The 21,397-nt window shown below is 37.9% G+C and overlaps 1 long non-coding RNA gene across 4 annotated transcripts in view; it reads left to right on the top strand.

Moving 5' to 3' along the window:
• LOC105468509 (uncharacterized) overlaps window positions 1–21,397 on the top strand; it is a 242,912-nt gene that overhangs the window by 89,436 nt on the left and 132,079 nt on the right. Inside the window, exon 6 of one of the 4 annotated variants that reach the window (XR_011606778.1) lies at window positions 845–861. The exons of the other annotated variants lie outside the window; for them this stretch is intronic. This is a non-coding gene — a long non-coding RNA (uncharacterized lncRNA). Of the gene's footprint in view, window positions 1–844; window positions 862–21,397 lie in introns of those variants that run through there. 4 annotated transcript variants of the gene reach the window in all.

Genomic DNA, 21,397 nt, shown 5'->3' with positions numbered 1-21,397 from the left:
AAAGGGCAGAGAAAGCTTTACAGAGTTGAGAATAATTGAATTAGATTCTAAAGGATGATGCCTCTACTTGGATAAAAATGGGGAAGGAAAATCAAGGTGAAAGAAATAGAGATTGCAAAGGCACAAAGGGTAAAATCCCTAGGCTTGCTTTGAAAAGTGATGTAAGTTGAGCCCTAAATTATGGCTTTTAGCTTTGCAGAGATGAGAAGAATAACTTTCTATCTTAATTTGGATTCCACCAGAAAAAAAGCCTGAAGCAAGGATGAAAATACATGTAGTTTACTGAGTGTGTGATACTAGGAAACACATTTAAGGGAATAGGGGAATAGGTAGGGAAGGGAAAGAAGCTACAAAAAGGTAAATTGTGTAGCCATTTATCACTGTGGGCAGCTGGACCTCAATTCTATTAGGACATTCCGAAAGACTGCATGGAATATACATTCTGGAAGCCTGCATGGATTCTACCAAGGGCTGAGAAAACCAGGCATTTATCAACTAATTGCCCTTTCATCATTGGATACAAGCACTAGTTCTGGCACTTCTGGCTTGTTTTGTGCATGGGTCAAGTATTTTGTAGCAGTGAAAACATGCCGTTGGTCAGAGTTGCAAGTGTTTGCCATAAGCAACTTTCTCAATGTAGAAGGAAATTTGAGGTGGGGTCCCAAAAGTTTCCACCAAACCTTCTCTCTGACTACCTTAATGCTATTCTCCTACCCATTCAGCCCTCTCCCTCCTCATGCTAGCCCTCTATGTTACTTAGAAATGCCTCCAGGAGGACTCTGCACTGTAAACAGAGATTCAGAGATGCTTCCCTCTGCTCCTTAAACTTATTGGTTTCTTTCAGGAGGAAATGAAGAAAATACGTCCCATAAATTCTAAATCCCCAGCTCACATACTATTTTGATTTGAAGCCCTCCTATGGGACCCATTCATAGACCTGGTGGGTGTCAAAGTCATAAAATAGCCATTGAATTAAAAACAAGTAGAACAAGCTCATCCTTAATAGAAGACCCAGAGACTGAGAGCTTCCTTTCAATGGGGTTTTTGATCGTCTCCTTTGAAACAACCTTGCTTGAAACATAGCAGCTCATCTGTGTGGCCTAATCAAAGAATAAAGTACTTTATACTATTTTTAGAGTTTAAAAAAGTGAAATGAGAGTTCACTTTAACTTTCAAACTCTTGTTTCCCCTTCATAGTGAAATCGGGGTTGGAAGATCAAGAATCCCTGATATTCCTTGAACTGGTATTGAATAACATTGTGCTCAAGGAATTTTCTGGTTCATGGTCAGTTCAGATGATCATTTCTAGTGCATTCCAAGCTGACACTTTGTTACTGAAATAGATGATATTTAGAGTTCTGAGTTTGAGCCACAAGTTGACATCAAATTGCATTACCTTTCTGAGTGTCAAGTTCTTTACCTATAAATGGGAATAAAGGTAACTACCTCAAAAAATAATTGAAAACACTAAAGTATTTTATGTGTATGTAAAGATATATATAGATAAAGCAAATATTAGATCTAATATATAGTCTATACATTATTATCTATAAATCTGTGTGAATCAGCTCCAAGGCTAAAACTAACTTTGTTGACCATAACTAAGTAATTGAATCTCACTAAGCACAGTTACCAAATCTGTAAAATGAATGGGATTAGGTCAATAGTTTTCAACTGGAGTAATTGGACTTTCGTCATTGTCTGAGACATTCTTCGTGGCCACAACTGAAAGGGGTGTGCTATTGGCATTGAATGTGAAGAGGCCAGAGATGCTGCTAAACATCTTACAATAAGGAGGATAGTTCCCCATAACAACAACAAACTGGGTCAAAATGCCATAGTGCAATGGTTAAGAAACTCTGGATCACTAGAAATATTTATTAGCACTAAGATATTTTTTATTCCCTAAAATGTTATTGCTTCCGTAAATTATAAATATTTGTTAAATACCAACAATTTCCCATTGTAGTTGAAGGAAATGTCAAATCTTGGTCATGACCTACAAAGCTCTGGCCATCTGACCCTGGCCTGCTTCTTCACCAGTCTCATCTCATGCACCTTTCATCTGTTATTCTCTCTAGTCTGGCTATACCAACTTCCATCGCGATCCTTGCATTTCCTTCCTTAGGATTTGGATATTCACTTTACTGTCCTAGAAATCTCCTCCAGATCTCTGCTTGTCTTTCTCATTTTATTCACATCTGTGCTCAGATTTCACTTCATCAGACAAATGCTCCCTAATCACCTGATTTTCAGTGCTTCCACTCTTCATCTTTACATAGTTAGACTGCCTTATGTTTTGACCACTGCATTTTCTTCACAGATTGATCCTAGTGCCTAGGTACAGAAAAGCTGCTCAGTAAACACGTGTCAAATGAATAAATGATTTGGGGCCCCATGTCAGGCACTTTAAATAGAAATAAAATTCAGCAAAAAAGGCTTATAAAAATTATAGCCTGTATATATATACACACATTATAGATTTCTTTATGGCTACAAATAGCAGTTCTTTTTACATAATTGTCTGCAAGGATAAAGTTCTCATTAGGGAGATAAAAATTAACAGGAAAAGGCTTGAGGTATTTATTTTGGAGACTAGTGACTGACAAAATAATACTTTTTGTGTATTTGTCTTGTTTTTTTTTTTTTGGTTTGATTAGGTCTGTCTCAGACAGAAATCTCTTTCTCTCTCTGACACAGCTTGAGAGGTGCACCCTGACTCCTAATGAGGACAGCACAAGGTATTAGCTCTGTTTGTGTTGAAGTTTTTGTCCCTAAGGCAAGGATTTGACAACATCAATTAATTTAACAATTTTTGGAATCAGTATGATTCATTTGGTGCTTTCTTTTATTTGGCTTGTTTTATTTACATGAACATAATAATTGCTGTTGATTCATATATGAAGAACTTCTTAGTGTGTGGTAAATAAAATAGTCCTAAATTACACTAAGACTAGAAAAGAAATCTTTATTTGAAAACATTTTAATATCCTCTGTGCTATAAGTTTGGCTTTTATGTGCCAGAAATATCTAAATGTGTTTATTAGCCTACCCGTAGATATCAAGAACTGATAATAATCCAGCTTACTTCTCCAAATTTAACCTGATCTACCACAAACTATAGGAATAACTTTTTTACTCTGAGATTTCTTAGCTTTTCTATATTTCTGACTTGCTAGGAGATGTTTTTCAGCTTCCTGCAAGGCTTATTCCGCAGTCATAAACCAGATACCAAGCCTGTTATTAAGGAGGACTTTTTAGGCATCAATTATTTTTTCTAATTATTTATAATACCTAAAACTACTGAAATAAACACGTTTCTTCTGCACATAGAAAACTATATAAAAATAAAAAAAATCAAGAGAATGAGAAAACAAGTCACAGACTAGGAGAAAATATTTGCAAAAGCTGTATCTGATAAAGGACTGTTATTCAAACTGTACAAACAAATCTTAAACTCAACAATAAAAAAAAATGAAAACCCCAGTCAAAAAAAGGTGAAATATCTGAACAGACGTTTCAACAAAGAAGATACAGAGATTGAAAATAAGTATAAGAAAAACTGTTCAACGTCATATGCCATTAGGGAATTGAAAATTAAAACAATGACACACCAGTGCATACCTATTAGAAGAGTGAAAATTCCAAACACTGATGACACAAAATTCTGGCAGGGTGTGGAACAACAGGAACTCTCATTCATTGTTTTAGAAATGCAAAATTGTACAGCAGCTTTGGAAGATGGGCTAGCAGTTTCTTACAAGACTAAACAAACTCTTACTGAAGAGTCCAGCAATTGCATTCCTTTGTATTTATCCAAATGAACTGAAAAGTTGTGTCCACACAAACATCTGCACAAAAATGTTTATAGCAGCTGCATTCTTTATTGCCAAAACTTAGAAGCAAACAAAATATTATTCAGTAGACGAATGGATAAACTGTGGTACATCCAGACAATAGAATATTATTCAGTGCAAAAAAAAGTGCTATGAAGGCATAAGATGACATGGATGAAACTGAAGTGTATATTACCAAGTGAAATAGCCAATCTGAAAAGGCTACATGCTGTGTCATTCCAACTACACGGTGGTCTTGGAAAAGGAAAACAATGGAAGCCGGAAAAAAAAAAAATCAGTAGTTGCTAGTGATTGAGAGAAAAAAGGAATGCTGGAGCAAAGAGGATTTTGGAACAGTAAAACTCTTCTGTGTGATACCATAATGACGGTTACAGGGCATGGGCACGGTGGCTCACACCTGTAATCCCAGCACTTTGGGAGGCTGAGGTGGGTGGATCACAAGGTCAGGAGTTCAAGACCAGCCTGACCAACATGGTGAAACCCCGTCTCTACAAAAAATACAAAAATTAGCCGGGTGTGGTGGCACGCACCTGTAATCCCAGCTACTCAGGAGGCTGGGGCAGGAGAAATGCTTGAACCTGGGAGGCGGAGGTTGCAGTGAGTCGAGATCACACCACTGCACTCCAGCCTGGGCAACAGAGTGAGACAGTCTCAAAAAACATAAGAAAACACACAAAAAAACCCAAAAAACAAACAAAAATTGATGGTTACATGCCATTACACATTTGTCAAAGCCCGTAGAATGTATAACAGCAAGAGTGAACCCTAGTGTAAACTACAGACATTGGTGATAATGATGTGTAACTTCATTGTAACGCATATGCCATTCTAGTACAGGGTGTTGAGGGTGGTGGGGAGGCTGTGGATTTTGAAGGCATAAGGTATATTGGAACTCTGTACTTTCTGTCAGTTTTGCTGTGGGCCTAAAACTAAATAATAAAGTTTGTTAAAAAACTAAACACAAAAATATAAAGAAAAGCTCTAGGAATGGTGTTTTTTCTTCCCATCTAGGCATTGCATTTGGAAGCGAATAACTACCATCCATTAGAAACTAAAGCAAAAAGAATTTGGCAAACAAAAGACATGAGGAAAATCAGGTTCTGATGAGAAGTTCAGTTAAATGATAATATGGTTTTTGAAGTAGTATCTTTTCACTGAGATGGTCTGATAATTGATTAAATGACTGAATATGAATGTTTTCTTAAGTATCAAGCAATAGCTTCAGCTTTTCCTCCATCCTCATGCCAGGGATATGGCATATTCTAAATGGAGGCTGAAGTCTCTGAGCTGCTTAATTTTTCACAGACTTCTGCAAGGATGGTGGGCTTCCTGGCTCACTTTTTGCCAAAAGGCTGAGTAATGACTTGCACACAGTAGAAATGCAATGAGTAGTTGTGTGTGTTTGGTTATTTGTGTTTCTGGATGAGCCAGTAGAGATTGCAATTGCTTCATTCCTATTATAAGCTCAATAAAGAAAGAGATTATGTTTGGGTTACCATTATAACATCAACACTGTTTGCACTATCTGCAAATAATAAAAACGAATGCATAAGCAGAAGAGCTTTTTCTTGAAAAAGCATTAAAACACTGTGTTACAATTAATTAACCTTTAACTAGACATCAAACATCGGTTAAAGTGTTTTGGTTAAAGGTACAGTTCCATCCATTTTCATTATCCTTTTCTGAGTCTCCATTTCCTTATCTGAAACATGAGCAGAAATCAACTTGGCCTGCCCTTCTAAGAGCTGTTCTGAGGGTCTGTCAGGATAATGCAGATGGGAGAACACTGAGTTTTTAGGTGCTATATAAATGCATGATCAGACATAGCAAGTTACCCTGACAATGATCAGGAAAATAAAAATGAATGAGTGGGGAATGGAAGGAGGTGGAGGGAGCTTAATTTGCTAGAATTTTCAGAGGAGTAAAATACGTAGTTCAGAAGAAATATTTGATGAACTACATGAGGTAGTGAGTGGGGGATTCCTTATCATTCCTACCCCAAAATGCATGTTCCACTTTCAAATAATGCTCAGTGAAACTCTCTTCCAAGCAGGAAGTCTCCACATAATTGCAAACCTTTTGTTGATAGAGTGGTCTATAAGTGTGGAGTCAAAGGTTCATTGCTTAAGGTCACAGAGGATGAGTTTTCTCTAGCTAATCTTCCTGGAAATTAATCAAAGACACAAGATTTTATTTCTTTAAATTAAGACTCAGATAATTCCTGCCTGACAAAGATTCCAAATTACAAGCCTGTCTAGGATGTGCATATATTGCAATGCAACCTCACATCTAAGTATGTCAGAATCATACTACGTTATATTAGACTTAAAGAAAATTTGGTCTGTGTTCCCTAAAGTGAGAGTATATTAAGACAGGTGGGACCAAACTCAATTTTATTAGCCAAAAAGTTAATCTGACATAGCAATGAGGGGCAGACCTGGAGCCAGAACTCAGCATTCCATCTCAGTGTAGCAAATGTCTTATAGGTGATTACATTTTAAATACTGATTCAAAATAACTAGACAGATCAGGTATTCATATCACATTTTTCCATTCCCCTCTCCAAGTGGATGGACCTACATTTCAAACTAGACAGATATAAACTGTTAACAACTTGCTAATGGATGTTGGAATCATGGTTCATCTTATTTAAGGGTTCTATTACTTATTCCTTAATTCATCAAACATGTATGAGATGCCTAAATGGTCCAAACATCTGGAGTTGCATAAGGAATTATGGTAAATACAAACAAACATTGGGCATGTGTGTGATCTGAAACGTATATTAGTTGTGATACGAGAGAAGAAATATACCATTAAAAGAAAACAGTTGGTTCTTGGGCTAATTTCCAAGATAGTTTTTTTTTTTTTAATGTCCACTTTCTATGTTTCCTCTTCATACTGTGTTGAAACAGGAAAGTAAATTCACCAGAGATTTAACAACAGCATTCCATTTCATTCAAATGATGCCTACTCGCATCTTGATACTTTTCTCAGATTATCTGAAAACTTCAGAACAGTTTGAAATAAACTCATATATCAATTAATTCATTCAGAAAACATTGATCAACACCTTTTATGTGCCAATCACAGTGCTAAGTACTAGGGAGTAAAGACACAAATAAGAATGTCCTACAGAACTCATTATTTGAAGATAGGCTGCAACTGAAGAAATAGCTTACAAGTCAGTGTGATGGTACATCTGAAGCACAGAGGGTGCACAAAGGCAGTTAGAGCAGGTTAAGGTTAATTTGACTTCTGAGCTCAAAGAGGGTTCCCGGGAGAATGTTAAGTCTAAGTTATACTAGGAAAGAGGAGTAGGGGTATGAGGCAGGATGAGCATGTCAGACAGAAGGATGAGCATGATCCACAGAGCAGAAGCCAACAGTGAAATGGTGTGCCCTGGGAAATATAATCAATTCCTGATTGCTGGAGCAAAAAGTGCAAAGGGGCAAAGCAATCAAGTTGTTTTAGATATTACTACCTTGAGCAGGACAAAGCACTCACTTTGTGTATCATCAGATGAAATTTGCACGAGGTCTTCCACTTTCTCAGTCCTTCCTTCAGACTAGTTACCTTTGCAATCATATAATTCTGATATAGTTAAAAACAACAATGTTCTTGGAAAACATATGAACACACTTAATTTATAATTAAATAGATGACTACAAAGATAGGATTGGAAAACCACTTTGAACTCTCTTTCTATGACCACAGTAAGTTTTGTCCAAGAGCTTTGCCTCTCCTTACTGTTTTCCTCCCCTAGCTTCTCTCTTATTTTCTTCCTTTCTTCTTCTTTTTTTTTTTTTTAAATTGAGAAAGAATCTTGCTGTGTCCCCCTGGCTGGAGTACAGTGGCATGATCTTGGCTCACTGCAAGCTCTGCCTACTGGGTTCAAGCCATTCTCCTGCCTCAGCCTCCCAAGTAGCTAGGAATACAGGTGCCCGCCACCACGCCCAGCAATTTTTTTTTTTTTGGTATTCTTAGTAGAGATGGGGTTTCACCATGTTGGCCATGCTGGTCTTGAACTCCTGACATCGTGATCCACCTGCCTCGGCCTCCCAAACTGCTGGGATTACAGGCGTGAGCCACTGTGCCCAGCCTCTCTCTTATTTTCTAACAAGCTTTTCCATCTCTTCTTCTCTTTTTAAATTTTTATGTATGACCTTCTATATCTATGACAGCATACCCAACGTAGACTTTCATCTGACCAAGTAGTTCTCAGTCTTTGTTTCCAGACTTATTTAGAGCTTCCTGTGGAGACTCCTTAAGGATGACAGAACCCATGGAATTCCAGGCTCAATTTCTTCACCTGATCTCCGGCAATTTCACATAGATCTGTTATATAGATTGGAACTTTTCACAAGATTTCATTTGAAAAGAGAGTTACTATGCTTCATTAAGCCTTAAAATTGCTCCTTCTTGTCTAATTTTCATCTTCTGAGGCTAACTTGAGGCCCACAGAGGAGAAGACAGTATCAATACAACATAGCTCTCTAGACAGAACTAAATTCAACATGACTCTACTCTTCTCAGACGCCCATTCCATTAGGTTATTCCAGGCAAGAGCACTTTTCTGCTGTATTGCCCATACTAGGGACATCTGGGAAGTACAGTGACATGAGGGTCACCACGTGCCCAGTGTTTCAGGAGCAGACGTAACTGCCTCCAAGCCTTCTCCTTTTATCCTGAATTGGAAACTCTCTGTCGATAATTTCTATGGGCCATATTTAATTCAATTTAGAAAAAATTATGAGCTTACAAAAATGTTTGTGCTCAGCCTTGGAGACATAGGTTAAATATACATGTATTTATATTCACTGCAATGGAGTTTTTCACCGACTTTTTTGAGAACAAGGAACACAGACACAAATACATCTGACTCCTTCAATGAAGCAAGAGCTATATTAGAGTATGTTGTTATGGATTAAATTTGGTGCCCCCAAAAGATATATTGAGGTTATAACCCCATGCACATCAGAATACAAACTTAGGTGGAATACGGTCATTGCAGATGTGATTCATAAAAGGAAGATAAGGTTACACTAGAGTAGGATGCTCCCCTAATCCAACATGATTGTTATGCTCATAAGAAGGTGGCCATGTGAAGACAGAGACACAGGGAGAAGGTCATGTGAAGGTGGAGGCAGAGAATGGTGTGATGCATGTATAATCCAAGGAGCACCAAAGATTGCTGGCCATCACCAGAAGCTTGGAGGGAAGCATGGAACAGATACCCCCACTAGAGCCCTGAGAAGCAACCAACCCTGTTGGTACACACTCTGCTTTTGGTCTTTTAGCCTTTGGAACTGTGAAACAACAAACTTCTATTATTTTATTCCATCCAGTCTGTGGTACTTTGTTCCAGCATCTCTAGAAAGCTGATATACATGCATGAAGTTCACAGATGACAAAGACATTATTAGCTACCCCAGGGCTCCAGGCACACCCCACTGGGACAGGTGACCTTTTAGTTGGGCCCTGAGAGGTGAGTAGGTGAGCAGGCATCCTTCAGAGGGAAAAAGGGAGAAGGTGCATTCACAGTAGAGAAGAAAGCAGGAGCAAAGGACAGGATTTAGAAAGGTCTTTTTGGTTTTGAGCAATGCTGAATAACCCTGTATAGCTCCTACATGGAACTGGAGCTTGGGGTGTTTTCGGCAAAGCCTGTTGCAATGGACTTTTGCAACAAGGGAGTTTACTTAAGTCAAGAAAAACTTCAAGTTTTGGTGTAATTGTGCGTGTGTGTGTGTGTGTGTATGTGTTTAAATATATGTCTATCCCCAGATGGTTTCTCTTTCTTTCTTTTAATTTCTTTTTAATTATGGAAGCTATTCTCCAAACATGTTTTTGTTTATTTCAAACTAAGTATACAGTTTCAACATATGGAGCATATTTTGTTTTACTTCAGTTTATCTTAAGAAATCAGCTTTCCTAACTCTTGCTGGCAGTGGACCCAAATGATTTCTTACTTTTTACTTCTCTATTTTCTCTTCTTCCTTCTTTTCTTTCAGCTATGACTTATTCTTATCTCCTTTCCTCCCTCCCTCCCTCCCTCTCTCCCTTCCTTCCTTCCTTCCTTCCTTCCTTCCTTCCTTCCTTCCTTCCTTCCTTCCTTCCTTCCTTCCTTCCTTCCTTTTTTTCTTTTTCCTTCTGGAACATTATAAAATATTTCCTGTGTTAATGAACTGCCCCATTTAGTGGCAGGAACCAATAGCTCCTTGACTTGTAGACATTTAGTTAACTTACAAAACACAAACTGGAATTGTGTTAATAAAAAAGTCAGGGATATTACTTGTATTTTAATTTATAGTATCATGAAGCTGGCATTCAAATTTCTTCATAATCTGGATTCACACCACTTGAGCTGGCCTGTTTCACTTGATGCATTTCAAACCTCAGGGCATTTGACTCTTCTGTTCTTCCTTTCCTTGGAAAGCTTGTTTTCACCTCCTCAGCCTTCTGTGCTCCACTTACTTTTTAAGATGCAACTCAAATGTCCCTTCTTTTAAACACATTTTATGGTGCTTCCAGGCAGAACTGATTATGTTCCCCAGGATTCCCCTAGAGCTTTGTCCATTCTTCTATTATAACTTTGTTGTGCTTGGTATTTATTTTCGTGTATGTTTCTTCCATTGAACTAAGGTAAAAATGGTTTCTCATTGTCACTAAATTTGCAGGGTCCAACAGAGTGGCTGGTACAGAGTGGGCTCTATAAATTCTCATCGAGGAAACTCATATGTGAAAAGAGAGGGCAATCTTCCCCCGAGGAGTAAAGAGCTTGTCTTCAATAACCCTGCAGCTCTTCCTTAAAGTCATTTGCATACTTCCCAATTTGAAGAGCCCTTGAATGGTCAGACACTGGGTACTACAGGCAGAAAGCCACTGAGAACATTGAGGGTCAAATTGATAGGGGAAGTTGTCCTTTCTTATTATTTACATTCATGTAGCAGAAACAGGGTATCCATTGGATGTCAAATCCAGTGTAGAGGTGTAGAGATTTATTCATGACCATTTCTGCAGTGACACTAGAACAAAGGGTTCACCACTCCTGCCAATTCTAAAAACTGGGATCAGTTACACTATGCTGAGAAGGTTTCTAGGGTTAGAGTGCTGCAAACAAGTTATGAAGCCTGTAAGAAGCATGAAAAGAAAGAGTAATGTCACATGGGATGTATACTTAGCATGGCTGTACTCCCTTTAAATAGGGTTTACCTCTTTCATCTTAAAACCCTCATTATTTTACTTGACACATTGTATATGATTCATAAAGGGTTGTTGAATGAATGAACGAGTGAGTGAATGAAGTTTGCCTAAGCTGATAAATAGCAGGTGCGCAAATATGCCAACTTTGTGAGTACAGCTCTATAATTCCTGCTCCTCCCCCATTACTAGTATGCCTTTTCAATGATCTTGTGACATGAGACAACTTAAACATTTTAGTGCATGACCCTTAATTCTAGCAGCTAAAGTCCAGCATCGATGACCTTGACGATGGCCTTTTTTGTCCCCATGCATTGCTCACTGAAATCTGCACTGAGTGGGATTGATGGCCTAGAGACTAAGGATAGGTTCTGACCACGTGGTTCACTATGAGTATAATCTCTTCCCCTTCACTACCTTTTTAAGGGGTTTGGAAGTGCAGTGATATAAAGTGATAAGGAGAGAAACAAGGATAGGGTCAAATAGATGAGGTGGGGGTGTGAGCCAAGGTACGGAGGTAAAACAGGGCAGGCATGAGTGGTGGAGGAACTGGAAGAGGATGAAAAACAGAGCTGGAGCAGTGGACCACGGGGACCCACAGGCACGCGGATCAGCCTTCCCGTGCCACCCCCATGCCACTCACTGAGCTCCTCCCTGCTGTCTCCACCTTCATTTCTGATGGACATATTAAACATTTTCCTCTCCTGTAGTAAGAATCCTCTACATCTGAAAGCCACTTTCACCATAGGTTCACAGCACTGGGACCCAGGCTAAGGTGTGCTCCGGCCACATTAAGACTACAGGACTTTGATAGCTGGGAGAAATCCTAACCTTTCCATACTTCTATTTTCCCATCTTTGTTAGAAAGGCAGTGCGTGACAGAACTGAACTGAGGTTACAGAGGAGGGAGAGTCTTTACAGAGTGTCCAAAGCTACAGAAACATGTCTGGGTTCTCATCTTTACGTTGTCCTTACTATAGGAGGGTATTTCTCCAATAAGGAAATGCATTCTCAGAGAAGCCAAGGACCAGAGATTATGGAGCAGTTTATGAGTGGCAGAGTTCTAGAGCCCAGCTTTGTGACTTTCACCCTCGTCTACTTTTATTTTTGCTTCTCCAAGCCTCATCCTTAGAAACCAGGTTGTCTCTGATAGCAACAACAATATGTGAACTTTAGTGGTTTTTTATTATAAAAGGGTAACATTTAACATTTAAGTAGAATGTTTTATTTTAATTTAAACCTAATATTAAACAATCTAAGGAATTTATTTTTATGTTTAGAAGGGAATTTTCTGGTTAAACATCACACAGATCTGGATCCTGGGGCTCTGAGTGTTTGACACACGACTCATTTGGTAATAAAGGAAATGTGGTTGCAAAGTCAGTGCCATAATCCTTTGCCTATGCACACGTGCAGGCCCCACGCTGTCCTTCTGTGACCAAGGACCAAGTTTATCAGGAGATGATAATCTTTATAAGCAACATTCAAAATTTTAAGTAGTACATGGCAGGACCCCTAAATCACTGAGGCAGTCAAACCCAGGGTCCTAATAACTTTTCCATACCTCTTTGGAACCTGTAGGCCTTTGTACTCAGTTGTCCTGAGTGAAAGAAAATAGTTTTGATGAAGAGGGAAATGGGCCGCCATTCCTATCACCTGCTCTGCTGGGAAGGCATGGTCCAGTCCTAAGTAGAAAGCAAACATAGAAGGCGGGTGGGCAAAAATCCCAGGCAGGGATTCGTTTTGTTTTGCTGCAGGACTTTTCAGGTCACCAACACCAGCTTCCAGGCTTTCCTCTCCATTGCCCTCCTCTCCCAGGGAGAAAGTCTCCTCTGTTCTCTGGACTATAAGGCAGCCTGAGTTTCTCTGGCTCTCTTCTCATTAGCCAAGGAGCACACATTGAAAATCCAAAAAATATATGATTAATTCAACTTCGGATGCACACTGCCAGTCTAAGGGCAGTTTCTTTAGAAACAGCTAGGGGCTGCGTATTTAATGCTTTGAAGCACATTTTCACACCAGGAGTTAAGCTAAGTTCCATTGAGAATTTTCTCCAGCTCTGTTAATGTTGATACAGAAGCTATTGTAAACCCCAATTTCACACCATGAAAAGATTCCTCTCTATGCTAAGACTTTAAGAATAGAGATGTTATAGTCTTTTAAATAAAAAAAACCCAGAACTCCCACAAACCTTCACACTATCGTAGTGCTTTCTGATTTACAAAGCACTCTCCACTGGCTGGCCTTGCCTCTTAGACATTAAACCACAGAACAGCCACATCAGTTAGGAAGAATTTGTTATGGGAATCTTGCCCCCCAACCTGCTCCCAGCTCCATTGACCACTCAGATCTTTAAATAGAACCATGTTTCTTCTGACCACCAGCATCTGCTTCACTATTGTCTTGGTTAGGACTTCCCAGCAGAGTCCTGCCCACCCTCTCCACCTTTGTCTAGTTAATTTCATCTTATCCTTCTGTTGTGAGCCCAAAGCACATGGTTTCAGACAAGTCTTCTCTGATCACCTGCTTCCCGAAACATTCCTTATGTACAATCGTAGAATCATATTTCTATTTTCCAGACTACTTGAAATCATTTTCTAATCAGTTGTTTTTTCAGTATGATTACTTTGATATCTGTCACTCTATTGGGTTGAACATTATTTCTGTGTTTAGTTTACTATTGTATCTCTAGCACATGTCTAGCATATAATGGTTCAGTAAATATTTGAATATTAAATGAATGACCGTCACTCACTTCCCTTTTACAGCTGAGAAATTTGAGACTCAGAGCAACATGCCCATTGCTATGGTACTAATAAAAGACTTCTGGGGGTCAGAGAGATTCAAATCCAAAGTTTGGCATTGTCATTTATTCACCTGAGTAATTTTCTTTCCAGCTCTGGTTCCCTTTTCCTTTACTTGTTAAATTCAGATAACAGAAACTTAAGAGGATGGTTGTAAGTTCTACAAGAGATAAAAATTATTTATGGTGCTTGTATACTATTAATACACCCTTAAATCCATTGCATGTCTTTTAAGTCTATTTGCTGAAATTCTAATTCCAGTCTATGAAACAATTGATTTCTATATTGCTCCAAAACATCAATATCTCTTCCTACAAGTGGAAAATCTGAAGCAAAAAGAAAGTCAGTGCTAAAGGCAATTATCTCACCCTTTCTTTTCTCCTTTAGTTCACAATGGAATGACAGAAGAGATTATAAAATGAATTTTTCAAGGCAATAGAAACGGAAACAAAACTAACATTTATTTAGCTAATTTAGTGTCTTTTAAAATGCTTGGCATAATTATGTTGCTTTCTTACTTGTTCTGATTAGCAATGACTGTCTGAATGACAGGCCCAGGATGGGGATGCAAATGTTCTGGAGAAATGAAATGAAAGATTTCTTGTGGTGGAACAACAGAGTGAACTCACACTGTTTTTACTGGCAGATTTGCTAAGGGATGGAGCTAAGGAAACAGCCAAGATGGTAGCTAACTATGTTGTCAGGAGAGAAAGTTTATGCAATTAAAAAAAGAAAAGAAAAGAAAAAGAAACAAAACGGAGGAGAATAAGCATCAGATTTCAAGAGATGTTTGACTCAGGTTTCTTGACACTTAATCTCGTATTTGATCCACCAGGCCACCTGAGGTGCTCTATAATATTATTATGCCCAATCTATAATTTATATCTTCTATATCATATTCCTAAGCTATTAAAGGCAGAGCACAGACCAAGAATATTTATAGAAATTATGCTACTGTAATAGCCAAGGAATATAAAAATACTATATTTCAAGGATTCTGTTTCAGGCTAAAAATGAAAGAAGGATATTGGAAACCCCACGCATAAGTGATTTAATATACATCATCTAATTCATTTAACTTCAAACTGATTTAGTACAGTTATGTTAGAAGCAGTAGTTATACATATTTAAAGTTTCAGCTGGAGAGAGCTGATCAAGCACCTTGACCTCTGTAGTGAGATGGTTGTATATAAGAATGGGTAAGGGAGTTGGAGTCAAATGGACCTGGGTTCAAATCCTAGCTATGCCACTTACGATGTCTGTGATATTTGGGTTAGGAAATGAAAAGCAAGGATAGTAATGGGTCACAGGGTAGATATGATTTAATAAGTTTGAATATTGTATGAATAATGTCTCTTTACTAATAGCTGTAATATAGTCTAAATTTAATAAACACTGGCTCTTTTTTCCTGAAAGCATTTGTCTTTGGTTTACTTAATTTTTTTTTTAACAGAAGAGAACAGATAAAGTATCTTTGAAATACTAAATGGTGGGCAGCTGCCCTGCTGCTGGAAACAAGAAGGGATTGTGCTTTGCTCACTGGTATGGTGCCACTTGTCCTCTCCACACCCTGATTCCCTCCTCCTCCTCTACCTGAATCTTGGCTACTTTAAAGGAAAAACAGTGATTAAGGGTTATCAAGCTCTCCCTTTTTCCAGAGAGGACTGAAGGTCCTACACACACATCCAAGCATGCTGGGGATCTTCATGGAGGAAAAGGACTCAAGCTTTTAATACATATTCTGTATATGCAGACATACCAGTTACTATCTTTTTGTTGACTTAATTACAATGTTGACTGGATGTGATAAGACTGAATATCCTTGTCTTGCTTCTGACTTCCAGGGGAAAGCATTTTTTTTCCCACAATTTAGTGAGATGTCAACTGCATACTTTCTGTGGACACATTTATTTAGACTAAGAAATGTCTTCTAGGCTGTGTGTGGTGTCTCATGCCTGTAATCCCACCACTTTGGGAGACCAAGGAGGGTGGATCACCCGAGTTCAGGAGTTCGAGACCAGCCTGGTCAACATGGTGAAACCCCCATCTCTACTAAAAATACAAAAAAAAAAAAAAATTAGCCAGGCATAGTGATGCGCACCTGTACTCCCAGCTACGTGGGAGGCTGAGGCACCAGAATTGCTTGAGCCTGGGAGGGAAAGGTTGCAGTGAGCTGAGATAGCGCCACTGCACTCCAGCTTGGGTGACAGAGTGAGACTCTGTCTCAAAAAAGAAAGAAAGAAAGAAAGAAAGAAAGAAAGAAAGAAAGAAAGAAAGAAAGAAAGAAAGAAAGAAAGAAAGAGAGAGAGAAAAAGAAAAGTCTTTTATTTTTAGGTTGATGAGACTTCCTTTGTCCAGAATGGATATTGGATTTTGACAATTTTTTTCTGCATCTATTGAGATGATCACTTTTTGTAATCTGTTAATATGGTTAATTAAATTGATGGCATTCAAATACTAAAATATTAAGCCAAACTTACATTCCTGGGATTAAATTATTTTTGATCTTGTTGTATTATCCTTTTTATATATGGTTTGATTCAAGTTAGCGAAGTCTTGTTAAGAATTTTTGAATCTATATTGATGAGGGCTATAGGTCTGTAGTTTAGCTACATATTTCTTCTAATTCCTTACTGTTGTTTTGATATCACAAGAGTGATGACCTTATAAAATGACTTGGGATATATTTCTTCTTTAAATTTCTGGAAGAATTTTTGCAGAATTGTATTATTTCTTCCTTAAATACTTGGCATAATTCACAAATAGTTTCAGGGCCTGGAGTTTTCTTTGTGGGAAGGGTTTTCACTGTAATTTTTTAAAAAGTATAATGCAGCCAGGCGTGGTGGCTCATGCCTGTAATCCCGGCACTTTGGGAGGCCAAGGTGGGTGGATCACCTGAGGTCGGGAGTTCGAGACCAGCCTGACCAACATGGAGAAGCCCCATCTTTATTAAAAATACAAAATTAGCCAGGCGTGGTGGCATATGCCTATAATCCCAGCTACTCGGGAGACTGAGGCAGGAGAATTGCTTGAACCCGGGAGGCGGAGGTTGCGGTGAGCCAAGATAGCGCCATTGCACTGCAACCTGAGCAACAAGAGAGAAACTCCATCTAAAAAAAAAAAAAAAAAAAAGTATAATGCAGTATAATGCAATTTAGGTTATCTGTATCTTCTTTCAAGAATCTTAGAAATTATTGTCTTTCAGATATTTTTTTTTACCATTTAATGTAAATGGTTGAATTTACTTGCATAAAGTTGTACATAGTATTCCATTATATACATGGAATCTATATTGATATCACATCTTTCATTGTAACATTGTTAATTTGTGTCTTCCTTCTTATATGCTATTAGTATGGTTAGAGGTATATTAATTTTACTGACAGTCTGAAAGAGCTCAGTTTCGGTTTCTATTATTATTATTATATTTTCAAGATGGAGTTTCGTTCTTGTTCCGTAGGCTGGAGTGCAACAGCACATTCTTGGCTCACTGCAACTTCCGCCTACTGGGTTCAAGTGATTCTCCTGTCTCAGCCTCTAGAAGAGCTGGGATTACAGGTGTCTGCCACCACACCTGGCTAATTTTTGTATTTTTAGTAGAGACAGGCTTTCATCATGTTGGCCAGGCTGGTCTCAAACTCCTGACCTCAGGTGATCCACCTGCCTCAGCCTCCCAAAGTGCTAGCATTACAGGCGTGAGCCACCATGCCTGACCTGGTTTCTATTATTTTTAAAATTATTTTTCTATCATTTACTATTGTTTTTCTATTTTCTATTTCATTGAGATCCACTGTTAACTTTATTATTTCCTTTAAGGCTTCCTTGATATTTTATTTGCTCTTCATTCTACTTTCTGAGGATGGATGCTGTTATTGATTTGAGAAAGTTTTCCTTACCCATACAGTTATTTGGGGCTCTCCATATCCCTAATTCTGCTTTAGCAGTGTCACACAAATCTTGTCATTTGGTATTTTCGTCTTCATTCAGGTCAAAATACTGAATTTAAAAATATTCTCTTTTAATCTCTTTTTTGGCCCATGCATTGTCATTTAGAAGTGTACTATTTAGTTTCCCACATTTGTGTATTTTTCAGATATCTTTTTTGTTATTGATTACAAATCTAATTCCATTATGAAAAAAGAACATGCTTTTTATTACTTGAATCCTTTTACTTTTTTTTGGTCCAGAATATAGTCTCTCTTGGTAAATGTTCTGCTTGCACATAAAAAGAATTTGTATTGCACTATTGTTTGGTGGAATGATTTATAAGTGTCCATTAAGTTGCTTGATAGTATTGTTTGCATCTTCCTTATCTTACAGTTTTTCTGTGTATTTTTTCAACTAATGTGGAAGTACTATTAAAATCTCTGACTCTAATAGTGGGTTCATCTACCTCTTCTTGAATTTCTATTACTTTTCACTCTGTATATTTTAATGATTTTAAGCAATTTGATTATGATATGCCATATCAAGATTTTTATCTTGTGATGCACTTGGTGTTCATTGAACTTCCTGGATATGTGGAGTTATTATTTTCAGCAAATTTGGAATATTTTGAGTAATTATTTCTTCAAAAATTATTTGTTTCTTCTCTCTCTTCTCATTTGAGGACTCATTGGGCCTCTTGAAATTGTCCCACAGCTCACTGATTCTCCATTTTTTTCAGCCTCTTTTTTTCTGCCTGTTTCACTTTGTATAGTTTCTACTGGTGTTTTTAAGTTTATTAATCTGCAGTGTCTAATATGCTGTTTTTCTGCAATGTCTAATATACTATTAATCTCATCTATTGTAGTTTTCACTGTACACATTATAGTTTTCATCTTTAAAAGTTCAATTTTGACATTGTCAATATTTTCTATGTCTTTATGTGATGTTTTCAATATTTCCTCTGGTTTCTTAAACATACAGAATACAGTTATGATATCTGTTTAAATGTCACTCTATTCTATGCTTATTTTGTATCAGTTTTAATTGGCTTTTTTTTCCCTCAGCACAGGTTATATTTTCTTGTTGCTTTACAAGTTTTGGAATTTTTTATTGGGTACCACATATTGTCAATTTTATTTTTAAGAATTGGATAATTTTTCCTTCTGCACATGTTCTAGAGCTTTGTGCTGAGACATGGTTCAGTTATATGAAAACAGTATGTTCCTTTGAGTCTTTATTTTAAGTCTTATTTAGCAGGAACAGAACCATCTTTAATATAAGGTTAATTTTCACCACTACTGAGGCATAACTTTTTGAATACACTACCCAATGCCCAGTATATAATGAGGTTTTCCATTTTGATTGGTGGAAATAGACACTACTGGTACTATGTAAACCCTGGGAATTCTTTCACTGATTCTTCCCTCAACCTTGGGTGTTTCTCTCTGACGTTCTCTCTCTGTTAAGCTCCCTCCTCTCTGATACTTCCCTGTGAACTCTTGCCATTTGCTTCTTCGTAAACTTCTCGCTTCATCCTTTCCACTCAGGGAGATAGCAGAGCTCTACCTGGGCTCCCCCTTCCCTGTAATACAGCCTGGAAACTCTCTCCAGGCAATAATCCAAGACAGACAGAAGATTCACCAATTTTGTCTCCCAGCTTTCAGCTATCATTGTCCTTCATTATGTCATGTCCAATATGCTGAGAAGTGTAGTTTTATATCTTTTGACAGTTTTTCTATTTTTTTTTTTCTGGAATTAAGGTAAATCCTGTCTCTTTTACCCCATTTGGCAAGAAGTAAATGTCACAAATCAAATCTGGTTATTAGTTCCAGTTCTATTATTTCCTTACTTTCTAGAAGTCAATAAGCGTAATAAAATGATTCATTGATTCAGATGAAGGTTGAATATCTGCTTTGCAAACATTTTGTTTTCCCAAATCATATGTAACATTAGTGTGAGTGGCTGGGACCAACTGGCAGGCACATAATGATACTATACTCTGTAATGAATCAACATGTTTTATCCTTGCTTCCCTCTAGAAAGTTCAACCACATGGGAAAAATCATTTGAAAACTTTGAAAAAAGTGTAGTATGGAAATAGTTTAACTTGACATTAAATTTTAAATAAGAAGACTTTTTTTTTTTAACCTATCATTATATTCTTAGAGAGAAATCAGAGTAGCCTAATAGTGGAAAGCAAGAACAGTAGCAAACTCCTTTTTGTTGACTAAGTTAAGAGTTATATTTCCTATAGTTATTTCCCTTCTTATAAGAAGTATAGTTAATGATAAATATTATATAGTTTCAAATAGCTAGAAGGAATATATTGAATGTTTCATGACTCTAGTAAAACACAAATCATAAAAAGCAACCTGAAGGGTTTTGAATTTTTACAAAGAAATATATCAGATCACGGCACTTAACTGCTTAAACCATCATAATACATTCTACTGAATTTTGAATTTGAATTTCACATGATTCATGTAAAGCAGTCCTATTATTTATGCTAAAATTTAAACTCTGCATGGCCTGCAAGATTGTCCCTGATCCAGCCCTTGCCTATCCAACATCATGTCTTACCCTTCTTCCCTTGGCCCTTAGGCCTTCTGTTTCTTATACCTACAAAGTTAGCACCTACAACAGAGCCTTGCACAAGCCATTTCTTCTTCTGGAATAGGTTTTGTTTTTGTTTTTCTTTAATTATTACATGGCTACATCCTTCTCAGATTTCAAGTTTCAACTAAAATATTACTTCTCTGGGAAGTCTCTTCTGACCACACTAGTTAACATTGTATACTTACCCACTGTGCTAGTTGGAATTCTAAGATGACCCACAATGAAGGATACCCCATGTAATACTCTCCCTTTGAGAATGAATGGGACCTATACATATGATGGGATATTACTGTTATAATCATGTTGTTATGTGGCCCAAGGGTGGATGCAAATATGTTTGTTTTTTGAGATGCAATCTCACTCTGTCGCCCAGGCTGGAGTGCAGTGGTGCGATCTCGGCTCACTCCAACCTCTGCCTCCCAGGTTCAAGCCATTCTCCTGCCTCAGCCTCCTGAGTAGCTGGGATTACAGGTGCCCATCACCATGCCCAGCTAATTTTTGTATTTTTAGTAGAGATGGGGTTTCACCATGTTGGTCAAGCTGGTCTTGATCGCCTGACCTTGTGATCCACCCGCCTCAGCCTCCCAAAGTGCTGGGATTAAAGGCGTGAGCCACCATGCCCAGCCTCAAATATGATTAAGGTCTCTAATCAGTTAATTACAAATTCCAAAGAGCAATTATTTTGGGTGGCCCTGACCTCACCAGTCCAGCTCTTTAAGAGCAGAAATGGTCTTCTGTTTATATTGTAGAAGCAAATGATCATCTGATGGTGAGGGTCTATGGAGAAGGTCATAGGGCATCAATCTGAGGCAACTTCAAAGTGCTGAGAGTACCTCTGGCCTATAGCCAGTAAGAAAGCAAGTTTAGTCCTACAGTTGCAAGGAACTGAATTCTGTCATGAACATAAATCAGCTTAGAAGAGGATCTTGAGTTCCACCTGGAATTGTAACTCCAGCTAACATCCTGAGTTTACCTTGGTGAGACCTTGAACAG

Source organism: Macaca nemestrina, chromosome 8 (assembly GCF_043159975.1).
Source record: "Macaca nemestrina isolate mMacNem1 chromosome 8, mMacNem.hap1, whole genome shotgun sequence".
Classification (NCBI taxonomy): Eukaryota; Metazoa; Chordata; class Mammalia; order Primates; family Cercopithecidae; genus Macaca; species Macaca nemestrina.
Note: the sequence above shows the minus strand (reverse complement) of the source record. Positions and strands in the feature narration are given on the sequence as shown.